This window comes from Schistocerca piceifrons, chromosome 4 (assembly GCF_021461385.2).
Source record: "Schistocerca piceifrons isolate TAMUIC-IGC-003096 chromosome 4, iqSchPice1.1, whole genome shotgun sequence".
In the NCBI taxonomy this organism is placed as follows: domain Eukaryota; kingdom Metazoa; phylum Arthropoda; class Insecta; order Orthoptera; family Acrididae; genus Schistocerca; species Schistocerca piceifrons.
In genome coordinates, this window is record NC_060141.1 from 660,772,041 (window position 1) to 660,790,460 (window position 18,420).

The following is an 18,420-nucleotide window of genomic DNA, read 5'->3' on the forward strand; positions in this document are numbered from 1 at the left end:
TGCCGGTCTAGGAATGGTAGAACGATGGGTTCGATGACGGTTTGGATGTACCGTGCACTATTCAGTGTCCCCTCGACGATCACCAGTGGTGTACGGCCAGTGTAGGAGATCGCTCCCCACACCATGATGCCGGGTGTTGGCCCTGTGTGCCTCGGTCGCATGCAGTCCTGATTGTGGCGCTCACCTGCACGGCGCCAAATACGCATACGACCATCATTGGCACCAAGGCAGAAGCGACTCTCATCGCTGAAGACGACACGTCTCCATTCGTCCCTCCATTCACGCCTGTCGCGACACCACTGGAGGCGGGCTGCACGATGTTGGGGCGTGAGCGGAAGACGGCCTAACGGTGTGCGGGACCGTAGCCCAGCTTCATGGAGACGGTTGCGAATGGTCCTCGCCGATACCCCAGGAGCAACAGTGTCCCTAATTTGCTGGGAAGTGGCGGTGCGGTCCCCTACGGCACTGCGTAGGATCCTACGGTCTTGGCGTGCATCCGTGCGTCGCTGCGGTCCGGTCCCAGGTCGACGGGCACGTGCACCTTCCGCCGACCACTGGCGACAACATCGATGTACTGTGGAGACCTCACGCCCCACGTGTTGAGCAATTCGGCGGTACGTCCACCCGGCCTCCCGCATGCCCACTATACGCCCTCGCTCAAAGTCCGTCAGCTGCACATACGGTTCACGTCCACGTTGTCGCGGCATGCTACCAGTGTTAAAGACTGCGATGGAGCCCCGTATGCCACGGCAAACTGGCTGACACTGACGGCGGCGGTGCACAAATGCTGCGCAGCTAGCGCCATTCGACAGCCAACACCGCGGTTCCTGGTGTGTCCGCTGTGCCGTGCGTGTGATCATTGCTTGTACAGCCCTCTCGCAGTGTCCGGAGCAAGTATGGTGGGTCTGACACACCGGTGTCAATGTGTTCTTTTTTCCATTTCCAGGAGTGTAGTTTTCAGTTTTTTAAGACTGTTATGTGTCAACTTTTAACTATTAAATTTGAATTACTCATTTAGACTTAATACATTTTACATAGGGTTCCACATCCTTGCTGGAGATTTCAACAACATGCATCCCAGTGTAGAGAAATGATAAACCACTGGTTGCAAGTGCCTGCCATGCACTCAATTTGTGCAAAAGAAAATTGTGACAGGTTAACTCATAAGCCTTAGTGTGTTATATGGCCTGACCTGAAACAAAGCATTTGTTAAACGTACTAAGGATCTGGTCAGTAACTATCTCCTTTGATGGACCACTTTCTAAAGCTCATATTTTGTGTCAAGGAATTCACATTATACACGATTTTCCTAACTATTTTTAACACAGCAGGAAGAATTGTGGTTGTTTAACTTACCGGTATCCTAAGACGTTTTACAAACCACATATAAACGCTCATCCAAAAAATCAACGATGTTTACATAAGAGCTCTTACTTCACCTGAATTATTACGAGGGAAATTAATTTGGAGACTACGTTATGGGAAGCAGATGAAGATGAGGTAGGAAATATGATACTGTAAGAATAATTTCACAGTGCAGTGGGAGACCTAAGCCCATACAAGGGCTGTGGAGTTGACAACATCCCTCACCTTTACGGAGATCCCTCAGACAGACAGACTAAAGCCATTATTGCACCTGATATGCAAGATGTGAGACAGGTAAAATATCATAATACTTAAGGAAGAATGTATTAACTCCAATTCCAAAATAGGCAAGTACTGGAAGTTGTTAATAATACAGAGCTATCAGTTTGGCAAGACATGGTTGCAAAATATTGACGCAAATTAATTGCTGAAAAATGAAAAACTGGTAGTGGCTGATAGACCTCAGGAAAAAGTTACTTTGAGATTTATAGAAATATAGAAACATGTGAGGTAGTATCGACACTACGACTTATCTTAGAATACAGGTTAAAGAAAGAGAACCATACACTTATAACATTAGTGAATGTAGACAAAGCTTTTGACAATCTTGATTTAACTAGATACTTTTAAATTCTAAATGGTGCAAGGACAAAAGATAGACCAAAATGTTGTGTAAAATTTCCACATAGATGAAATGAAGTCATATGTAAAAACGTGAAGCGGATGCAATACTTGAGAAGGGAGTGAAACAGAGGAGGAAGGGATTGTAGAGGGGAAACCACAGCAACAGTACTGTTTGCAGGTTCAAAGGGATGTTATTACACAATAGCATTTTTTCACACAGGATTTAAATGTTTTATACAGTCCTTCCTGTTATTTCTATTACTGATCTTTCGATGGGAATGACAATATTAAAATAATGCTATGCAAATTCAATAAATATTTTTGATTCATCAAGTTCTGATGCTTCAGCACGCATATAAATTGTTTGGACTTGTATTATGTCACTTGCCTGTAACTCGAAACAGTTCATTAGGCAAAATCTTAAGACTGAATAGTGAAGTGAAAGATCTTATACAAAAGTAGCATTCATTGAACAATTTCACATGGTAGTTATTCTAGCCTGGCAATGTTTTACACATAAATTATAGCCATAGTGATAACTGACATCAACATAGTTGGGTGATGAACTGGTAACACCCACATTAAAAAGTACTCAGCAACTAAACTGGCATCACGTCCATACTATTCATTGAAGCCAAGTTTAGCATCCTTTAATGTATTTTATTTTGTAGTGTTGTTGGAATTTTAAAAACACAAAATCTATAGGGTCTATTTATATTGTGGCATTAGAAACAAAGTTAAATTACACGTACAGTTTATTCAATTTTCTGACACTGTCACCTGTAAAGTAAACAACAGCCTGTCTCCCTAATCACAATTATGTAACGTAGCTCAGAATCTACAGTCTTCTTCATTTGGTCATCTTCTGTCAGATAGTAGCGTATCCTATTTTATTGTTAGTTACAGGATGACCGCCTCTGTAGCGTAGCGGGAGCTTTACCGCTTACCACACAGGGGGTTGGGTTTCGATTCCCGGCAGGGTACTGGGTGTTGTATGTCCATCATCATTTTCATCATCATTGACTCGCAAGTCGCCGTAGTGGCGTCAACTAAAAAGGACTTGCAATACGGCGGCCGAACTCCCCCGAATGGAGCCTCCCAGCCAACAGTGCCATACGATCATTTCATTTACAGGATATCGCATATTTTAGCAGTATTATTATAAATACACCTGAAAACAATTCCTGGAGACAATGGACTGTTTGTAACACACAGAGTTATTGGTTAACGGTGTTTGGTCCATCAGCACTGACTTCTCAATATGTGGTGCAGTTTTAGATATGTCATGATAAGGAAAGGTACAGAGAAAGAGCAGAAATAAAGTTTATAGGAATCTTGCAGTACGAATGACTACAACAGTTCTATACGATTGTAAATAGTAAGAAAAGCTTCATGGTGTTCTTTTCTTTGTGTTAAAAATTTTCAGTTTTCAAGAACCAAATAGTTACACCATATGAGAAGAAAGTCCACGTGAACTGGATTCATATACAAAATGAAATATTTAATTCGGCTATGGAGTGTGTGCAGTTATGTTTGCGAACAAATACAGTAAAACACAGCTTCTGTCATTCAACCTTTGTTTCCCTGCTGAGAGGCAGTTGTGCACACAATAGCAAATTGCCTTGTTGCTTCTTCTGTCAAATTATTTACCCATTCGTTCTACGTCTACTGTATGTGCTACTTGTGCGGTGAACTGTATTTCATTACTTAGGTGCAACAGACAAGTATTCTTAATAATTTGACTGGTAGAATGAGCACAGGAAGATCACAGGTTTTTAAGGAATTTTGTGGTGCCCTTATGAGGACTCTTTCATAAGCTTTAAAACGCGTTTTGCATCATCGAAATTTATCTGTATTATCACAGAAATCATAATATACACAAGGAAAAGAAGCTATCATGCATGTAGCCAAACGCCTCCATTTAAATGTATAAAAAATGCTACTCCTTCCGAAAAATGGTTTACTAGTTAACCAAGAAGACTGCAAAAGATATTAAGTAACTTCCTGTCAAGCATAAATGCTAAAACTAAACTACATGCTGACGCAAGTATCAGCTCCTATAAAACCAATATTATTTAATTACGATCACTTTGAAATCGAATGTTCCTAAGCAAGTAAAAAGAGCTTGTTTATTACAGCACTCTTATTAAAAAGTCATTGTTTTCTTTCTGAAGATGAGTTTTGTATTGGACAACAAAATGCAATTTTTACTATCTAATGACAGTATATTCACTCCTTTTGCGGTTCTAAATAATGGTTTCTGGAATGTGGTAAGGTAATACTGCATTTATTATTTAGGTATACGAAGTACATAAATATTTTTTATATATGTACAGTACGCCTTATGCTACATAAATGGTCCTCGAAGGAATAAACAGATTAATCAAAATAGGTGAACGATACAGGTAAAATCCAACAACATGAGACGCCATTTGACTTATTCACTGGTTCGCAACATTTAAACACGTTTCCATTTCTTCGCTACAGTATGAATGTAACAGTACACCTGATACAACGATCCACATTTAGATCTCACTACGTTCAGGCTCGTTTCAAAAGCGTTCCGTAACACTCAAGGCCTGCACAATTCAACCACCGTACTCGTTAGGAGTCAACAAATGCGCCAGGCACGCACAGCTGATTCGTCACCTCAGAGGACGTGTCTGTAACACTACGCGTTTCTATATGACACGACAACGAAGATGGAAGCTGACAGTTGATTGCTGAGTCATATATTGTTCCGGGTTGATATGTGTAATTGTAAACACCTGATAATACTAATTATGATTCCACCATTGTATATTTCATGATACATTCCTTCATAATAAATCAATGTTGTATTGAGATCGAGGTGTCGTGTGTCCGTAATATTATGGTGCCGAAGCTTGGAAGAAATTACGATTTCCCGGATGATTTCAACAATTAACGGCTTAATTCCCGCTGACAGCGTCAGAAGATAAGTCCACTCCAATACAGCCGGATCGCATGAGTTAATTGCTTCTAAACAACGTGGTCTATGGATGGCTTCTTTGATTAATAGTCAAACGTCCTCGGTCCCAGGTTAGAATCCCGCAACCGCTTAAATTTTGATTAATAAACAGCATTGGCGGCCGAAAACTTCCGTCATCAGAAGTCACCCTTATTTTGCCAACGGCCTTGTCAAAGAGGGCGGAGCAGTGGATAGAGGTTTAGGGCACTCCCTTGTCCTTGGGGTGGGAAATTGCCCCTAAAGGCGGAAGAATCAGCAATGATCAACGACATGAGGATGCAGAAGGCAATGGAAAACACTGCATTAAAGACACGTAACGTGTACTCACAGGACATCTGGCCTTTAATTGAAAAGTGTCATGATGATCTCTCCGTTGGCAAAAGATTTCGGAATATTCCGCCATTCGGATCTGCAGGAGGGGACTGGAAAGGGGGAGGTGACCATGAGAAAAAGATTAAATAACCAAGGAAAGCATAACGTTTACGAGTCTGGGCGTGGAATGTCAGAAGCTTGCTCAGTCTCGATATATAGTAGGGGTAACCGAAGTGAAATAGAAAGAAGGCGTGGATTTCTGAGCAGATAAGTATAGGGTAATATCAACATCAGCAGAAAATTCATTATGAATAGGAAGGTAGGGTAGAGAGTATGTTACTGTGAACAGTTCAGTGACCAACACCTACAACGATAGTCCAGGTATACTTGTCGACGTCGCAAGCTGAATATGAAGAGATAGAGAAAGTATAAGAGGATATTGAAAGGGTAATACAGTATATAAAGGGAGATGAAAATCTAATAATCGTGGGTGTCTCGAATGCAGTTGTAGGGAAAAGGGTAGAAGAAAAGGTTACAGGAAAATATGGACTTGGAACAAGGAATGAGAAAGGAGAAAGGCTAATTAAGTTCTGTAACAAATTTCAGCTAGTAATAGCGAATACTCTGTTCAAGAATCACAAAAGGAGGAGGTATACTTGGGAAAGGCCGGGTGGTACGGGAAGATTTCAGTTAGATACATCATTGTCAGACAGAGATTCCGAAATCGACACTGGATTGTAAGGCTTACGCAGGAGCAGATATGCACTCAGATCACAATGTGGTAGTGCTGAAGAGTAGGCTGAAGTTCAAGACATTAGTCAGGAAGAATCAATATGCAAACAAGTTGGATACAGAAGTACTAAGGAATGACGAGATACGCTTAAAGTTTTTCTGAAGCTATAGATACAACAATAAGGAGTAGCTCAGTAGACAATACAGCTGAAGAGGAATGGACATCTCTTTAAAACGACAATCTTAGAAGTTGGAACGAAAATCATAGGTACAAAGAAGGCAATTGCGAAGAAACCATGGGAACTGAAGAAATACTTCAGTTGATCGAAAGAAGGAAGCACAAAAATATTCAGATGAATTCAGGAATACAGTCGCTGAGGACTGAAATAAACAGGAAGTGCAGGGACGCTAAGACGAAATGGCTGCAGGAAATACGTTGTTCACGCCATGCCTCAGTAGTGTGTTTAAATTTCGCGGCACGTGGTTGCAGCTGTAGCGGTTATAAGCTAAGTACTGACAAACTTGTTTGTGCACTGTTATACAGTTATTAAATTTAATAGTTTTCAACGGTATTTCGTGTTGTTTGTGGCGAAATAACGATTTAATAAATTTTGGAAACGTTCGCTCGCTGTGTTTTTTTAGTATTTTCTGTGTGTTGAAGTCTTTCAATAAATTTGGTGTTTTAGTTTTCAGCTGACGTTTCTTATTGTTTCTAGTGTCATATTTCTGTAAAATTTTCATTCACTGTTTTAACTTCGTTGAGTGTTCCAGTGACCGCGTGAATTTTTGGTTTTGGCTAATAAATTTTGTGAAGTTTTGTTGATATTTGTATTCGTTGTGATTTACTAAAATTTATTAAAAGTTGTTGCTTTCGCACTAGAGAGAGAATTTCGAACCGTTATTGTCAGTTCTATAAATAGTTCTACTAGTCTAACGGAACTTAGGTAACGTAGAAGTTTAGTTTTTTTCAGTAACTGTAAAACTTTGCCATGAGTGAGAAGTGTGGGCTCTGTGGTAGGTTTCTGAGTAGTGGGTTCCGGTGTGGGATTTGTTCAAACTACTTTCATTGGGAGGGGAACGCAGTGAGGAAGCCACTGGGCATTCTAGCGAGATCCTCTCCTGGGAATGTAGAATCTGTAGTAGAAATCAGTTGACAGAGTAGCAGGAGCGTAAGATCTGTGCCCGCCAGGTGCAGTTACAGTGCGCAAAGGAGGAATTAGATGAAGGGTGCTGAGGATTGGGAACTGGCAATTGGTAAGAAGGCAGCTAGGAGGAGGAGGTATTCCGACAGTAGTACTTTGCATATATGTAAGACATTTGTCCAAGTGTCAGATTTGAGTGGAGAGGAGCTTCTTGTAGCTATAGGTATAGGAAACATGCAGCAATCCTCAGCAGTTAGTAGGCCTAAGTCAGTTGTAAGGTCTAAGAGAAAGAAGTAATTTTACGAAGGAGGATCAGGTAGTGATAGTGGGTGGAGCAGGGAACAGTCTTGATAGGAATGGGGAATATGATGAGGTAGTGACGTGGTAAAGACAGCTAGTCAAATTCGTGGCACTAGTGTGCATTTCGTGGAACTGTTTCAGCGTCATGATCGGCCTCATCTTCATGCGGGTGTTGGGCGCGTTAACATGGGCCTGGAGAGGGCACTGATGGCAGAGGGCATGGGGCACATTTCAGTGGTGCCAGTTGAGTCTATCAGAGGATTGAGTTTCACTAGGCATGGCCTGCACCTCAATAGGTATGGGAAGGGGAAGCTGGCAAAGCTTATATATGATAGTGTAGTGGGTGGTGGTAGAATCACTCATGGAAAAATTCCTGCAGCAGTTGGCGTTAGAGCTGCACCTTTTTTATATTGAAGACAGCTGATAGGGTATACCTGCTTAAAGGAAGTCCGACTAAGGAATCACCTTGAGAGGAGGTCAGGTACCCAAGTAGAGAAGGAATTAGTAAATTTCATCAAAATATAAGAGGCATTAGAGATAAAGTTAGTGAATTGCATATAAATGTTGGCTCTGAAATTACCGGTATGTCGGAGCACCACTTTAATAATTTGGCGCTTCAGAGGATTCCTTTATCAGGATACAGATTAGCTGGATGTTTTTCAAGGAGTTCCTTGCGGAGTGGGGATGTACATAAAAAACAATATTCCATTTGAGTCCGTAGACATATCACTGCACTGAACAGGTATTTGAATGTTGTGCAGGGGCAGTTGAATGCAGTGACACTAAACTTCTAATTTTTGTTGTGTATAGATCCCCTAATTCTGACTTCAGAGCATTTCTGCTCAAACTAGAGAGTGTTCTCGATTCACTTTATAGGAAGTGCCAGAAATTATATGTGGAGACTTCAATATTAATTTTGTATATGAATGTGCAAGAAAAAGGATTTTCGTAAATCTCCTAAATTCATATGATCTGTGTTTTTTCCAACTTGGGTGCAGGGGAACATTAGCACAGCCAGAGACAATATTTTTATTCATTCATCATTACTAAATGGGCATTCTGTTAGTAAAAGGGTTAATGGGCATTCCGACCATGATGCACAAACCCTAACACTAAAAGGCTTTTGTACTCAAACAAATGTCACATATAATTACAAACAATGTAGGAAAGTTAATCCAATGGCAATAGAGAGTGTTTTAAACCTCGCCAAGGAGTGGCAGGATGTTTATGGTGATAATAACGTAGATGACAAATATAATGCTTCCCTTAATACATTTCACATGCTCTTTGAGAGATGCTTTCCATTAGAACGTTCTAAACGGGGTACTAACAGTAATAGGCAGCCCAGGTGGCTGACTAGCGGGATAAGGATGTCAGGTAGAACAAAGTGACAATTATATCAGAATATTAGAAGTAGTCACAATCAAGCTGCAGTAGCCCATTACAAACAGTATTGTAAGGTGCTTAAAAATGTTATTACGAAGGCAAAGAGTATGTGGTATGCAAATAGAATAGCTAGTTCACAGGATAAAATTAAAACGTATGGTCAGTTGTGAAGTAAGTGTCTGGTCAGCAGCACAAGGTCAACGATATAAAGTCAGTTCGTAGTAAAAATATTCCTGTTACTGATAAATCAGATATATGTATAGTATTTAACAATCATTTTCTGAGCATTGCTGGTGAATTAAATAAAAACTTAGTTTCTACTGGGCATCATATAACTTTCGAGGCATTGCCTTTCCGAGATTGAAGTCTGAAATACTCCTCTGTGATACAGACAGGGGGAAATTGAGTTAATAATTAAATCACTGAAGACTAAGGACTCTCATGGTTATGATGGAGTGCCTAGCAGACTATTAAAGCACTGTGCCGCATATGTTAGCCTTGTATTTAGCCATATTTGTAATTTTTCCTTTAGGAATGGTCAGTTTCCTGAACAATCAAAGTACTCATTAGTAAAGCCACTTTATAAAAACTGCGAAAGGGATAATGTAGATAGCTTTAGACCTATTTCTATGCCATCAGTGTTTACTAAAATTATTGAAAAGGCCGTGTATGTAAGGATAATTGATCATTTTGTTGTTGTTGTTGTGGTCTTCAGTCGAAAGACTGGTTTGATGCAGCTCTTCATGCTACCCCATCCTGTGCAAGCTTCTTCATTTCGCAGTTCCTACTGAAACCTACATCCTTTTGAAACTGCTTACTGTATTCATCTCTTGGTCTTCCTCTACGATTTTTACCCTCCACACTGCCCTCCAGTACTAAATTGGAGATCCCTTGATGCATCAGAACATGTCCTACCAACTGATCCCTTCTTCCAGTCAAGTTGTGCCACATATTTCTCTTCTCCTCAATTCCACTCAATACCTTCTCATTAGTTATGTGATCTACACATCCAATCTTCAGCATTCTTCTGTAGCACCCCATTTCGAAAGCTTCTATTCTCTTCTTGTCTAAACTATTTATCACCCATGCTTCACTTCCATAGATGGCTACACTCCATACAAATACTTTCAGGAAAGACGTCCTGACACTTAAGTCTATACTCGATGTTAACAAATTTTTCTTCTTCAGAAAAGCTTTCCTTGCCACTGCCAGTCTACATTTTATATCCGCTCTACTTCGACCATCATCAGTTATTTTGCTCCCCAAATAGCAAAACTCTACTACTTTAAGTGTCTCATTTCCTAATCTAATTCCCTTAGCATCACCCAATTTAAATCGACTATATTCCATTATCTTAGTTCTGCTTTTGTTGATGTTCATCTTACATCTTCCTTTCGGAACACTGTCCATTCCGTTCAACTTCTCTTCCCAGTTCTTTGCTGTCTTTGACAGAATTACGATGTCATCGGCAAACCTCAGTTTTTATTTCTTTCCCATGGATTTTAACTCCTACACCAAATTTTTCTTTCGTTTACCTTACTGCTTGCTTAATATATAGAAATTGAATAACGTCGGAGATAGGCTACAACCCTGTCTCACTCCCTTCCCAACCACTGCTTCCCTTTTCATGCCCCTCGACTCTCGTAACTGCCATCTGGTTTCTGTACATATCGTAAATAGTCTTTCGCTCCCTGTATTTTACCCCTGCCACCTTTAGAATTTGAAAGAGAGTATTCCAGTCAAAGTAGACAAAATCTTTATCTGAGTCTACAAATGCTAGAAACGTATGTTTGCCTTTCCTTAATCTATCTTCTAAGATATGTTGTAGGGTCAGTATTGCCTCACGTGCTCCAACATTTCTACGGAATCCAAACTGATCTTCCCTGAGGTCGGCTTCTGCCAGTTTTTCTGTTCGTCTGCAAAGAATTCGCGTTAGTATTTTGTAGCTATAACTTATTAAACTGATAGTTCGGTAAGTTTCACATCTGTCAACACCTGCTTTCTTTGGGATTGGAATTATTATATTCTTCTTGACGTCTGAGGGAATTTCACCTGTCTCACACATCTTCCTCACCAGATGGTAGAGTTTAGTCAGGACTGGCTCTGTCAAGGCTATCAGTAGTTCTAATGGAATGTTGTCTACTTCCAGGGCCTTGTTTCGACTTAGGTCATTGAGTGTTCTGTCAAACTCCTCACGCAGTATCATATCTCCCAATTCATCTTCATCTATGTCCTCTTCCATTTCCATAATACTATATTCAAATGGTTCAAATGGCTCTGAGCACTATGGGACTTAACTTCTGCGGTCATCAGTCCCCTAGATCTTAGAACTACTTAAACCTAACTAACCTAAGGACATCACACACATCCATGCCCGAGGCAGGATTCGAACCTGCGATCGTAGCAGTCGCGCGGTTCCGGACTGAGCGCCTTAACCGCGAGACCACCGCGGCCGGCAATATTACACTCAATTATATCGCCCTTGTATAGACCCTCTGTATACTCCTTCCACCTTTCTGCTTTCCCTTCTTTGCTTAGAAGTGGGTTTCCATCTGGGCTCTCAGTATTCATACAAGTGGTTCTCTTTTCTCCAAAGGTCTCTTTAATTTTCCTGTAAGTAATACCTATCTTACCCCTAATCATGTATGCCTCTACATCCTTACATTTGTTCTCTAGCCTTTCCTGCTTAGCCATTTTGCACTTCCTGTCGATCTCATTTTTGAGACGTTTCTATTCCTTTTTGCCTCCTTCATTTACTGCATTTTTATATTTTCTCCTTTCATCAATTAAATTCAATATATCTTCTGTTACCCAAGGATTTCTACTAGCCCTCGTCTTTTTACCTACTTGATCCTCTGTTGCCTTCACTATTTCATCCCTCAATGCTACCCATTCTTTTTGTACTCTATTTCTTTCCCCCATTCCTGTCAATCGTTTCCTAAAGCTCTCCCTGAAACTCTATACAACCTCTGGTTCTGTCAGTTTATCCAGGTCCCATCTCCTTAAATTCCCACCTTTTTGCAGTTTCTTCAGTATTAATCTACAGTTCATAACCAATAGACTGTGATCAGAGTTCACATCTGCCCCTGGAAATGTCTTACAGTTTAAAACCTGGTTCCTAAATCTCTGTCTTACCATTATATAATCTATCTGAAACCCAGTGTCTCCAGGTCTCTGCCATGTACAAAACCTTCTTTCATGATTCTTGAACCAAGTGTTAGCTATGATTAAGTTACGCTCTGTACAAAATTCTACCAGGCGGCTTCCTCTCATTCCTTGCCCCCTTCCATATTCACCTACCACTTTTCCTTCTATTCCTTTTCTTACTATCGAATTCCAGTCACCCATCACTATTACACTTTGTGGTAGGCGTGGACTTCATGTCTATCTTGGCTACAATAACGCGTTCACTATTCTGTTCGTAGTAGATTACCGGCACTCCTATTTTTTATTCATTATTAAATCTACTCCTGCATTACCCCTATGTGATTTTGTATTTATAAACCTGTATTCACCCGACCAGAAGTTTTGTCCTGAACAGCTGTTTGATACGGCTGTTGATGGACGTTTCTACAGAAAACCTGTTTGACGATTTTGAACACTACAGGGAATGTAGTCGAGACATTCTTTTCGTTAGATGACGCTATGCGGATGTACCGATCTGTAACGAAAAGGTATATATATGTATATATACTTTTATTTTTGTACCGAGGGTTTGCTTTTTCGGGAGCTATTGACCTTACTCCGTAGTTTCTCACTTAATAAACTTAATAATCAGCAGTTTCAGAATTCTCTCGCAGTTGCGTCTACACAACATGTTAGGTTATACTGTGAAAATTGCGCAGTGGTTTGGCAGAAGACTAATTTCAACATGGCAACAAGAGAAATGTGGGTGTTACTCAAAATTCCCCTCTCATGACGCTTCTCTGAAAGTTACAAACGGCAAACAAACCAGGCAAAAATACAGAGCTGCTTCTATGACATTTTCAGGGGAATTCTGTTTAGACGGAAACCAAATCAGGGGTGATAGTAGATCCTTTTGAATTAGAGATGGGCAAACTGAAACACGTAACTGTTTCGAAACAAATGAAACAGTACAATGTAATGTTTCGATACGCTGTTTCGAAACAGTGAAACAGTTTGTGTTTTGAATGTCTACTGTACAAACGGCAAACAAACCAGGCAAAAATACAGAGCTGCTTCTATGACATTTTCAGGGGAATTCTGTTTAGACGGAAACCAAATCAGGGGTGATAGTAGATCCTTTTGAATTAGAGATGGGCAAACTGAAACACGTAACTGTTTCGAAACAAATGAAACAGTACAATGTAATGTTTCGATACGCTGTTTCGAAACAGTGAAACAGTTTGTGTTTTGAATGTCTACTGTATAGGTATGTCCATATAAACACAAATGAGGTTCGAGAGCGCTAATCATATCGCAGAAAGTATGAAACTATGACTTAAGCGTCTTGGCAGTTTCGTATTTCATGCAGCAAATGCGCTGCTTTCGTATCGTGTGACTTTCATAGTTGGCTGAGGACAGCCATAGCTGAAGACAGAAGAACCACCACGAACGGAACTGGAGGTGGGAGCCAACTGCAGAAACAACGGACATGGTACTGGGATTCCCACATTCCGCTAGTATGGGAATATACCCATTCTGCTAATTCCCATGCACACAAAGGGAATCATTGTGGATAATAGGCACAGTGACTACAGACTCACAAATAATGCCAAATAATTCGAATAAATAACAAAATACAACAGAAAAATTTTTGTCTTTCAAAGTGTTTCGAACCGTTACTATAAATTCACCATGCTTCCCAGCACTTCCCGTTCACCATTACACTATCAGTTATATGTCAAACAGATTGCTTGCAATTATACCTACATTAAATTTACGTATATGTATAATAACTGTCACTCTACGCCTTTTTTTTATTCAAAATGTTCTAGGCTTACTTCCGTTTCTTAATATAATTACTGTACTTGAACAGAGAAACATATGTTATAAAAAAAGTGTAATTTAACTGAATGATTTTCACATATTTATTATTTTGAATGTGAATAGTATGCGTTGTTTTATTGTTTGGTTAATGTTTATAAAGCAAATGTTACGCCATTTCGGAATAGGACAGTCATCTAGAAACGAAGCTTTATTTTCGGATATCTTAAGCTTCATGCTATTGCTTGTCAAAACGATTTCGACACTCTTGAAAGTGTTTCACGAAGTGGTATGTTGTGTTTCAGTACCTGTGCCGAGCCCGAATCTCGTCAGACACAGAGCGGAATGAAGCATCACTGTTTCGATACAATCAGTCCGTTCCAAGCACAGGTGGACTGAAACAGCGTTATTTTGAAACAACGATACAGTTTCTGTGTCTGGCTCGAGATCGAATCTGGTCCGGATATCCGAGACAGGGGCGGAATGAAACACCACTGTTTCGAAACAGTGAACCACAGCCGTTCCGAAACACTGAAACAGTTCCACGTATCGATACACTGTATCGTAACATAGAAACAGTGACCAAGTCTATTTTGAACTGTAACCGTGCAAGTGTGGGTGTGGAGGAGCTCCACTTATTATTTACAAAAAATGTGAGCGTAGGCTTCAGTATAGAACTGCCCTTTCCCTCCAGATCTCGGCATTCCCCCTATAGCACCTGCCCGCAGCCCCATCACTACCATTCCACCCACGCAAGCCCTGCCGATAGCACAGTTGTCGGCCACTTTATTCTGCGCTTGCTCTATATTCCTGGAGTGTAACCGTCGTATTCAAGCACTGCGAGCCCTAGCAGAATATATCGTAGCATACAGTAAAGTTCTCACTCCGAAAATTCGACGAGCATTTCCAACTGAAACGTATCTGAATGAGACGTATTGAAATTACTGAACAATACCGAAGCAGAAGTTCTTGGTTCTCTTATTATACAAAATATTTGCCCAGAATGTCATTCTCTAACTACAGGTCCACTGCTGTAATTCAAAGCAAGATGAAAATTCGTGAGAAAAATGAGAAGTTCAACCATATTGTGCATTTTCCTAAGCTCGCACTCACTGGGCCCAAGACAGCCACATAGAAACCATCAGCCAAGAACATATCGATAACTCAGTGCCAGATAATCGTTGTTTTATAGATCTTAACCGAGGTCATAATGTTAAAAACTGCAGTGAGAAGATGAAAGTCTCGTGTCCTAGACGCAAGAAACGTCATCACAAGGCTATCTGTCCTGACACTGCTACTCATTCCACCTTCCCAGGAAGATAGCACCACTTCAGTAAAGCAAATCGACGCAACTTCACCAGATTTTTAATTATTTTCAGATAGCTCGGGTTTGAATCAGTTCGACACAAAGTATTAAAAAGTCTTACTCGCTGTGTTCTGGTTAGTGGTAGTCAAGCTCACTGATGAAAAAGTTTTAAGAACTACTGAACATCGCGACCTATCTGTCAGCGCCTTTGAAATGCCGTCTGCGATTTCAATGCATCGTAGAGTCGTAGAATTCACACTAAAGGCTATCTGGACAAGTTCCGCAACCGATACAAGAAAACTAGTGCACACCCGGAGATTTCAGTTGGCGGAGCCTAAAGATGATACGGAAGATCTTCCCATCAGGATTCTTATCGGAGCAGATTACTATTAGAAAATCGTTAGATTCTCCTCCAATTCAATTAACATTGTCCATTGTACTGGTATCTTTCCATTCTTGCCTGGATTCTTAGCGGAAGCAAATCCACCACGGCAAACGTCGTGATGGAAACTACATCTGTTTAGAGACTGCATCAACAACAGATGATATTCTACGACATTTCTGGAATTTATAATCAATGGCGATCACAGAAGATCAAATAAGAACTCCGAATACTACGGCATTGGCCTCACTGCAAGATTTCTCAAAATTCTATTGCAGCGAAGACGAAAGAGGAGTGGTGTCTTTCCGCAGAAAACCCAACGGTATGGTGCCTAGCAATCTTCAGGAAACAGAGGAAAGATGTATTGCACTGGAGCAGAAATTTACGAGCGTCAGCGACCTGAAACACATTTACAGGGCGTAAATGATAAGCTACATCAGAAAGAAACATATGAAAATTATCTCTTCTGAACAGGCATTACATGACACATTTCATCTGCCTCATCATACAGTTAAGAATGAAAATTGAGGTGTCATCAAATGGAGCGTTGTATTCGATGGTTCATGGCATGAGAAGAATGCACATTCATTAAATAACGCTTTATAAATGGGTCCTAATTAACTCTGTGACATTCTTTCAATATTAATGAGATTTCGTCTATCTCCAGCAGCCTTAATAGCGGATAGCAAACAAGCATTTCTACAATTAGTTCTTCACAAAAGATCTCACGAGCTTTTTTGGTACAAAGTAATCATAGGTCAACAAGGAAACTATATTACAATTTATGAACGGATTGCATACAGCTTCAACAGGCTACCTTTCGGCCTTACCTGCAGCCACACTGAAAGACTTTGCAACAATGCACAAAATTAATTTTCCTTGTAGAAGATGACATGTATATGGATGGTTTTGAAGCAGGTGCTGGAGATGAAAATGTCATGATTAAGTTGTATTACGAGCTTACATCACTAATGAGACAAATCAATCCACCAATGGCGAAGCGAGCCACAAACGCAAAGCAACTGATTGAGGCACGGCAATCAGAACGTGTCGCAAATACTGCAGTAGGCCTACAGAGGTTCATAGCAATGTCATCGACGATATTATAGAACGTCCTGGCGCTAAGCGAAAAGTACTTCGAAACACTACTGGGTCCTATGATCCACTGGGTCTGTTGTCGCTTGTGCCCCTCACGGCAAAAATAATTTTTCAGGAAATTTTGTCAAGTGGATTTGAATGGGACGAACTCTTACCTCGTGATCTTGGCAAATGCTAGCAAATGTGGGTATCAACTTTTCCACCGTGCTCGCACATAAACATGCCCCGAAGGGTTGGTGTTCCTGAAGACACTGAATCAGAAATCCTTGCATTTTTCGACGCATGAGAAAAGGCGTATGAAGCAGGCCTTTATGTATAGTGCATCACTACAAACATGACATCAGCCCATTTAGTCTCTAGTAAAAACAGTCTAGATCCTGTCAAGAGGATAATGCTTCCACGGCTGGAACCTCTAGCAACACTTCTTGGATCAAGACTAGTTTATTATTTCTGTACGACCACGAGCTTCGATGCAAGTTGTTCAGCGCTGTGGACTGATTCTACTGTAACCTTGGGATGATACGACAGGTCCAAAATCGATGGAAGGCGTTTCTGTCAAACCATGTTACGGAAACACGAAGAATAATGAATCCATCACAGTGGTGACGCTGCCCTGGTGAGGAAACCGCAACTGATTTTCAGAGATACCATAGCAGATAAATTTCAGCACGCAACTGTATGGTTCCAAGGACCTGCATGGTTCAGAGATCACAGTCGAACCAAATGGTCTCAATTTACACATACAAAAGAGCATTTCTTACCAGAAAAAAATAAATTAACAGACCAAGTCTTCATGGTAAAAACAACACTCCCAATTTTAATAGTTACGCAGTATGGTAATTACTACGAACTGTTAAGTCATAGGACGGGTACTTCAATTTCAAAAAACAGTAAAAAAATAGGACATATGGAGAACTTACAGGATCAGACATGGATGAAGCACCCGCTTACTGGATTCATGTTGCTCAACAATAAAGTTTTGCGTTTGAACTGCAAACTTTATATAACAACATACCCCTCCCATGAATGTCTGAGAAGCTAATTTCAACCCGTTCTTGAATCAAGGCGTTATTCGTGGACGTCTGCAGTTTGCAGAATTACCTAGGCACCAACGTCATCCAATTATTCTGAGTCGACAGTATCATTTCATCCGTTTACTGATCCAGTAGTCTCACAGTCACCTGGATCACCTAGAATCAGACATAGTATTTTCTGAACCGAGAACAGAATTCCGGATTCTTGGAGCTTGACAGACAATTAAATATGTCCTACATCACTGTATACCTTGCAAGACGATGAAAGCTAACTTTTTTCAACAAACCATGGCTCCATTACCAGTTGAACGAGTCTCGCAATTCAAAACATTTGAAGTCATAGGCATTGACTCTGCTGGCCCATTATACGCCAGCTAGGAAAATGTAACGAAGAAGGCATACGAGTATATTGCTCTATTCATGCGATCAGCGGCACGAGTCCTACATCGGAAGTACACTCAGATATGTCAACTGCCAGATTTCTACTTGCGCTAAAAAAGTTTGTGGGCAGACAAAGAGTGCCCAGCACAATTTATACTGACAGCGCTACTGCCTTCCATTCCATGCACACAGAGATGAAGGAGCTTTAGCAGGCTCTCATAACAAGCAAGATACACAAGTACTTTGGCCAGCAAGTCATCACACAGAAATTCGTCGCCCCACACGCTCCATCGTGGGGAGGTTTCTGGGAACAGATGTGAGGCCTGCCCAACGCTACCTGAGAATGGTTTCAGGATAGTCGCAGTTGGACGAAGATGGTCTCAATACAATCGCGGTAGGCATAGAAGCAGCATTAAATTCTA